At 54.0% G+C, this 7,916-nt stretch overlaps 1 long non-coding RNA gene across 1 annotated transcript; it reads right to left on the bottom strand.

Annotated features, from left to right (window-relative positions):
- Positions 1-1,224: 1,224 nt before the first annotated feature.
- On the bottom strand, positions 1,225-6,926 carry LOC122240506. The gene is made up of 3 exons (XR_006220317.1): positions 6,817-6,926; positions 2,023-2,174; positions 1,225-1,444 (listed from the first exon to the last, which is right to left on the bottom strand). It is a non-coding gene; the product is annotated as an uncharacterized LOC122240506 (long non-coding RNA).
- Between the last annotated feature and the right edge of the window lie 990 nt (positions 6,927-7,916).

Below are 7,916 nucleotides of genomic sequence, written 5' to 3'. Positions count from 1 at the left end.
GCATCTGCGGGGAGGAAGGGCATGCTCACAGATTCAGTGGGACAGGGAGTGGCACCCATCAGCTCTGTCACATACCATTGACCAGAACTTACTCACGGGGCTGTTTGCAGCTGCCAGGGAAGCTGGGACGTGCAGTTGCCAGCTGAGTGACCACAGGCCCAGCTACAAGTGTACTACATTAAGGAAGGGGAGATAGATAGGAGTGCCAAATTAGGAACTGCCCCCAACGCTCCAGTGTAATTAGCGCCATAATAAACGTACATGGAAAACTACTTGCCCACTAGCACTCTAAAGTTGACCACGTGCTGGGGAGGATGTGGAGCAGCTGGTGGGGGCAAGAAATGGTACAGCAGCACGCTTCGAGGCAGACAGGCACATGCCCTCTAACCTGGCAGTCCCTCTTCTGGGCGTAGACCCCACAAAATTAAGGGCATATGTTCACCAAAAGGCATGTATAAGAATGCTCATAGCACCTTTATTGTAACCTCAAATTAAGAAACATCCAAGTGGACAAAGGAATCCTGGAGTGTTCACATCGTAGAATGCCACTAGCCACGTAAAAGGAAGGGTTCGTGCCAGGAAACAGATGAATCTCTGAGACACGGTTCTGAATGTCGGGAGTCCCACACAAAAGCGTACAGTCTGTATGTCCGTCTATTGAGTCTGGTTAGAGGCCCCACCCCGACTGGAGCATTCCCAGTGGGCAGAGGAGGCTGGCAGTGGCACCGTGGCCCTGACAGCCCAGGGCTTGGGTTTCCCTGATACCAACACGCAGGCGGGGCCTGCTGGCCTCCAGACAGGTGATCATCCAAACAGGGGCAGGTGGCTTTGGCAGGGGTGGGGAGGCACATTTTTCATTTGTCCTGGTTAATAGGCCAGGTGAGTGCTTCCCTCCAGGAGAAGCTTCCAGATGCCTGCCTGGTGGCCTGACCACTTACACTCACATCTGCACCTGACTTCCACTGCTGGGTCCTGCCCAGTGCGCGTGTTGTTGGCTGCCCCAGGTCCATCCGTTCTGGGGCTGAAGCCCGAGGAGATGCTCCTGTCACCTTCCAAATGTATATGGTGACAGAAGATTTCACAATTCTGGTGGGGAAACATACCAGCCTGGGAGACCCTGCTGACAGGTGCAGCTGAGTCTCAGACACATCGGCACAGTGTTCTGATCCAGATTACCTGGAAGTCGATGTGTGGACTGATCCCCATTTGGGGGAGCTCCCAGAGAGGCTTTTCTTGCAGCTGGCCCTGGCTGCATCCACCTGGCCTCACCTTACTCTCTGGAGGGGGTCTGCAAGGCCATCGATGCCTCAGCAGGATTCTGTTGGGTGGAGACTGGGCAGGAACTCTTTGGATCTCTTTTGTTTCGAAGACAAAGTGTGGGATGTGGGATCAAATGATGGGCTGCTGTTGGCTTCATTGCTCACATTTTCATGTTCTTCCTTCTCTAACCCAAACAAAATCAAGATTTGAAGTTATTTAGGAGCTCTGAACATAGACCATGTCTGAAATAAGAAGCCATATCTAGGAACCTCCCCACCCAACCACACACTCATAGAAGACAAGGGACCTGGAGGGTGTCACATCCACATAGAAGAGGAGGTGGGAAGCTGCCTGCCAACCCTGCGGATTGCGAAAGGCACATGCAGGCAGGAGAGGGTCTGGACGGGCAGCTGTGTCCTAGAGTGGGGGTGGGGCTTTGGGACAATCGACCTCTCCTGGGGTCCCCACATGTCCACAGGTGGGCTGTGGCCCGTGGGACTCCTGAGGCTACCATGGAGGCAGCCGTGCCACTGTGCCTCCTTCTCATGGGACACCTGCTCGGGTAGTGTCCATGGGACAAGCTGGATTCTGAGAGCACCCAGCAGAGGGGCCACATGGGGCCATTTGGAACAAGAGGGGCCTCTCATGTTAAATTCAGCAGCAGTGAACACTGAGACGCCCAGGGCCTTGGGCATTAGCTGCAGGTCCCCAGCGGCAGGGACGCTCCCTGCAACGGCTGCAAGCCCCCAGGAGGCAAGATACCTTGAAACATGGTGCCCGACCATCTGGGCCATGAGGCATGTGCTTTCTTCTGCTTCCTCGCTCCTCTGGGCATTGCCTTCTCTTTCTTAGACTTGAAGCTCCAGGGAAGCAGAGATCTGATGTTCCTCCTCATCCTCAGAATCAAAGTCTCCCTGAACATGGCAGGTGCACAGAGACAGTCTTCACCTGCTCATGCCCCCCTCTCTGCTGCCCCCCTGTGCACCTGCTCTGCTACAGCCATGCCCACCCCCCAGTGATGTGCACACTGTCTGCTGGGCCCAGGCTGCAGGCACCAGCGGTCAGGTCTCCCTGGGTTAAATGTTGCTACACAGCATTTATGCCATCACGGTGTGAGGACCTGAGATTCACCTGTAGGATGAGGCAAAACGTGTTCCTCAGGATAAGTCAAGGCCAGACCGACCATCACTGCCTGCCAAAATGTCTTTCCTATCTCTGGGAGCTGATGGTGGGCTTAGTGGGGAGAGCTGGGCTCCCTCTCCTTTTCGGTCTCTTGGCAAGTTGCTGAACATTTGCCATTTCTGGTTACCATATCCGCAGTGTGATGTTGTCTGTGCTGCAAGGGGGCAAGACTGGACAATGAGGTCCCTTCAAGGTAGGGAGCTGGCTGGCCAGAGGGCCTGTGGTGCATTCCCAAGTGCAGAGCTGAGCCCCAGGAGGGGCAGGACGCCCAGGGTCAAAGATTCTCGGTGGAGAGCTGAGTGACCAGGCATGGTGGGACCGTTTCAACCTCAGTTCTACCAACTGAGGAGACTCCCAGGGGTGCTTGAGGGGGAACCTGAGCCTAGATTTTGGGGGGTGGGCCCTGGAGTGTTGGAGCGGGAGGGCAGGCTTCCTTGAGGTGCCAGGAACGTGTCAGGACCACCGGTGTCTACAGGTCATCAGCAGAGGGAGGGGCTGGTAGTGACAACACATTCTCCTCTACAAGCCCGGCCTGTGTGGCTCTCTGAAGTGGGAAAAGCATGGGGTTGGCATGGGTGACCCTCATGTGGGGCAGGAGTTGGGTGATGGGGCAGGACGATGTGGTACCCAGAGGCCATGCCCTCATGTTCTTCCCTCCCTCTGAGACTCTGCCAGCTCCCGGCGCCCCTGCTCTTCCCCTTGCACCAGTGGCCACAGGCATGGGCCCTGGCCCCATGGAATGCATGTCAGGGGCCTGAGGTCAGGTAGGTAGCATGTGGGGGAAGACGAGAAACACCCCGGACTGGTCCCTCACCCCTTGTGGCTGCCGGACCTGATAGATCACTTCCAGTTGCCCCCTCAGTGGTCTGGGAGGATGGATGTCTTTGAAAGACAGTCTTTGTCACACAGTGGCCCTCAATGTGGGGTCTAGATCTATCAATGTGTCACCCCTGCTCCTAGCTCTGCCGTGGGCCACTGCCACCGCTCACCACCTGTTGCCCGAGAGCACACGCACGGTGCAGCTGGGGTATGTGTGCTTGTGTGTATGTGTGTTGTGTGTGTGTGTGCTTGCATGTACATGTACATGCATCTGTGAATGTATACAAATGTGTGCACACCTGAATATACATGTGTCAATGCCTGTATACAAATGTGTGTGTGCATGTAACTGTGTCCGTGCATGTAGACAAATATGTGTCCGTGTTCATGTATATGTATCCATGCACGTACACAAATGTGTGTGCATGTGCAGGGGGGAGTGAAGGTGGGTGGGTATGTGCAGGGGGGCAGTGGGTATGTGCAGAGGGGGCTGTTGGGTGCATGTCGGTGGGTCAGGGTTAGGTTTGGGCTCAGGATCCCCTCCTGCAGCTCTATCCCAGCCTTGGAAATATCATGGTGAAATTCTGGGTTCCTTGCCGAAACGTTCTGCACCAATCCTCGCCCCAAATCCTTTCTTATCTCATACCTCAAAGCTGAGGCTGCTTAGCGCATGAGCCATGGGTAGGGTTAGCATTAGGTCCCAGGAGGCATCATGGACTGAACCACCAACAGTGCAGTGGTCTCCCTGGAGGACTGAGTTGAGGGCACGTGTTTTGGCACATTTCAGACTTAGGGTTTGGGTTCGGGGGCCTGACCATTTGTGGGCCAGGGTTAGGTTTGCCCTCAGGATCCACTTCTGCAGCTCCATCCCAGCCCTGAAAACATCACAGCAAACTTCTGAGTTCTTCACTGAATTATTCTGCACAGGACATGGGCCCCAAATCCGTTCTTTCCTCAGAATTTGGAGGTGGAACAGGCCTGAATGAGGAGGCAGGTCTTGCCTTGGGGTGGGGGGTACGGATGGGACTACAGCCCCAGCTCACATTTTCATCTCAGGGGACCCAGCTAAGCCTCATCCAGACCCCTGCCCATGGACACCGTGAGATAGTAAATGTGCCTTGTTTCAAGCTGCTCAGTCCGCTTAATGTTGTCATGTGCCAAGATCACTGATGCCAGTGTCTTCCCGTGTCTGGGCATATTTACACCCTTCTCTTTGAAAGCCACGTGTGCCCTTGGGAGGTGGTGCCACACCATGTATTAGTCCCTGTGGGCCACAAGGAGACGGCCACCGTGATTTCTCCATCGTTCACAGCGGCCGAGTACGTTCAATGAGGATCCTTGCATGTGTCTGCAGGGATGACTCCACACAGGCTCAGTCACAGGCCTGCCCCTGCACAATTCAGGTACACAAACTGCCACACTGCCTCCCCAAAGTGGCATTGTGGTGGGTAGAGTGTCAACAGTGAAGACACCAAGAAGAACAGAAAAAGGATTTCTCTGCCTCCACTCTAATCAGGGTCTGCACTCTCTAATTGACAAGCTCTTCATTCCAGCCACCCCTAAACTCCAGCAAGAGACCCCACAGACAAAGCATCCTCTGCTGGAACCCGCACCACACCCTCAAGCAGCAAGGACTGCCCTGAGCCGGCAAGACCCTGCCGGGGACTGACCCCAGGACAATGATGGGCCTGACCTCAGTGCTCCCTTACACTCACCCACCAGCCTTCGCTCCCCCATACATGCACCTACTGGTCTTTGCTGACCCTTGCACACACCCACCAGACTCACTGACCCCTTGTGCACACCCAGTGCCCTGCATACACGTACATGCTCCCCCGCACGCACCCAAAGACCCCCCCTGCACGTACCCGCCTACCTCCCTGCACACATCCACCTGACCCCATTACGCACTTACCTGCCTTCGCTCCACTTACACGCACCTCCCTGCCCCCCACACCCCTGCATACACCTATCTGTGCCTCTTCACACACCCACCTGCCCCCTGCCCCCTGCATACACCCACTTGCCCCCCGCCACATACCCACCTGTCCCCCTGCTCGCACTCCACCTACAAACACCCACTCACCCCCTGACCCCTGCATGCACCCATCTGCCTCTCTGGATGTACCCACCTGCCCCCTGCCCCACACCCACCTTCCCCCGCCATGTACCCACCTGTACCCCAGCACACACATGCCTTCACTTTCTGTAGGAACCCACCCACCCCCCTCTGCCCCCTGCATGCACTCACTCCACCTGCATGCAGCCACATGCCAACCAGCACACACCCACCTGCACCACTGTACGTGATCACCTGCCCCCTGCCCCCCTACATGCACCCACCTACTGTTGACATCCTTATTCCCATCCTCCAGCGTTGCTCAAGGGTTGTTGGTACCCACCCATGGATTACTTTTGCAGTAGCCATTGAAATGGGGGACAGTCTGTCCCCATGTCTGTGTTTTGCAAAGTTCTGAGCCTCTGCACAATCAAGTCCCCCGTTGTCTTTTACTGAGGATACCTTTTACAGCTACCTGAATTGGCACTTCAAGACTTCCCAACTCCTCCACCTCTTCCTTCCTTGGCAATATCCAACTCCTGTTAATAGGCCTTTCCAGACACTTGCCCTGTACCAGGTCCCTGTCTACACTTATTTCCATGGTTCAGGCATGCACAATAAGCAAGCACCCCATCAGCCTATTGAGAGCACCTGGGTGCCCTCCAAGCCTGTGGAGCTTGGGTTGGTCTGGAACCCCCTGCACAGCAGGGGGGAACATCACCACCCAGAAGTCTTTTCACCACCTTTCAACTGGCCCAGCTCAGTCCCCGTTTTGGAATGGATACCAAATAGGTTCCAGGGCTTGCTAGTATTTATAGCTCCCAGGTATCTTAGTGAGGTATACTCCAGCAGCCCACCAGGCTGAATCCTGGAAAAGCAGTCCAGTCACCTGAAGCTGTACCTTTAGAGAGAAGATGCACACTTTTGTAGGATATGGGAATAGGTGGGTGTCTCGTCCTGGAAACAGCCCACGTCCAACACCCAGCTTTTGAAGACACTTGCCCCGGTTCCGGATGTTCACTACCTGAACCTCTACAGTCCAAGCATACACAGTACGCACCTCCTCAGTCTGCCAAGGTCAGCTGGGGTCCTTCAGACCCCAGGAGGGCAAGCTGGCCACAAACCACCTGCTCGGTTACCTGACTGTTGGAATCAAAACCCTGCAAACACTTCTGCAACAGCGGTTTTAAACTGGTGAAGATCAGTCACAACAGATGCCTGGCTTCTTCAGCCATCAAGGCTCCCAAGTGTCTCTTATAGGAGGATAACACTCTTATCCTCTTATAGTCTTATAGAGTCTAGACACTGGCATCAGTGATCTTGGCACATGACAACATTAAGCGGACTGTTATCCTCTAGACTCTATGACACAAATAGGGTTAAAGTGAAAGGCTGGAAAAGATAGTCCATACAAATAGCAGTGGTGGAGACCTGGTGTGGCCACATCAATATCAGACAAAGGGTGAGAGTGGGGGATTGTCTTCAAGAAGACAGACCTGGGGTTCTTGATTGCTGTAGCAGCCGGGGATCCCTTCAGGCAGCCAGTCCAAATTGGAGTCTGACAGTGTCCATGTGATCCCTTCCGTGTGATATGTATCCCCTCCATGTGATATGTATCCCCTCCATGTGATATGGGAACAAAGGCAAGAAGAAAATGTAAATAACATTAAAGTTATTACCTGCAGCCTACTGACAAATATTTGAGGCAAATACAGAGTATAACATTTCTCCAGGAACCCCATACTGCCCTAATGTTAATGCCTTACTAGAAGAAAACAACCTTAGCTTGACAATAGGGAGGTCTCCAGTATCTTAGGAGTCTTCTTTGGCACATCAAAGTCCTTCTGGGAAACTCTCTGATGCCTTTACCTCGCCAAGTCCATAGTATATAACCAGTCCAGCCCAGCTCCTCCTGCCCAGGGGTCCTGTCCCCGTGCTTTAATAAAATCACCTTTTTGCACCAAAGAATTTCTTAAGAAGTCTTTGTTGGCCGTGAGCTCAGGACATGCCCCCCCACACACACACACCACCATCACCACGACACCAAAACCCCATCACTTCTCATGTTTATTTATTTATTTACTTACTTACTTATTTAAGTTTACTTGAGAGAGATAGAGAGATACAGGGAGAGAGAGGGAGAGAGTGGGAGAGGGGCAGAGACAGAGGGAGATACAGAGAATCCCAAGCAGACTCCGCACTGAGACTGTGGAGCCTGATGCGGGGCTAGAACCCACAAACCATGAATCATGACCTGAGCCCAGTCCAACGCTTAACGGACTGAGCCACCCAGGGGCCCCTCATGTTTATTTCTAGTTTTCGCCTCAAAGTCACTCATAATCGAGGCATCTTTCTTTCAAGTACAGGTTTTCTAAATATTTTAACAAAGAAGAAATGAAACTGCCACGAGCTACTCTGTCACAAATTCCTACACCAAGATGGAAAACACAATCCAGCTGCATTTATCCACGTTGCCCCACTTGAACGTCGCAGGAAGCCCACCCCGCACACTCCCGCCGCCCGGCCTCCAGCCCCGCCCGACTCAGCACCGGCGGCGGTTCACCCAATCACCTGAGGTCCTCCCGGCCGGCACCGC

The sequence above is a fragment of the Panthera tigris genome, chromosome B4, assembly GCF_018350195.1.
Source record: "Panthera tigris isolate Pti1 chromosome B4, P.tigris_Pti1_mat1.1, whole genome shotgun sequence".
Classification (NCBI taxonomy): Eukaryota; Metazoa; Chordata; class Mammalia; order Carnivora; family Felidae; genus Panthera; species Panthera tigris.
This window is presented reverse-complemented; position numbering and strand designations above follow the sequence as displayed.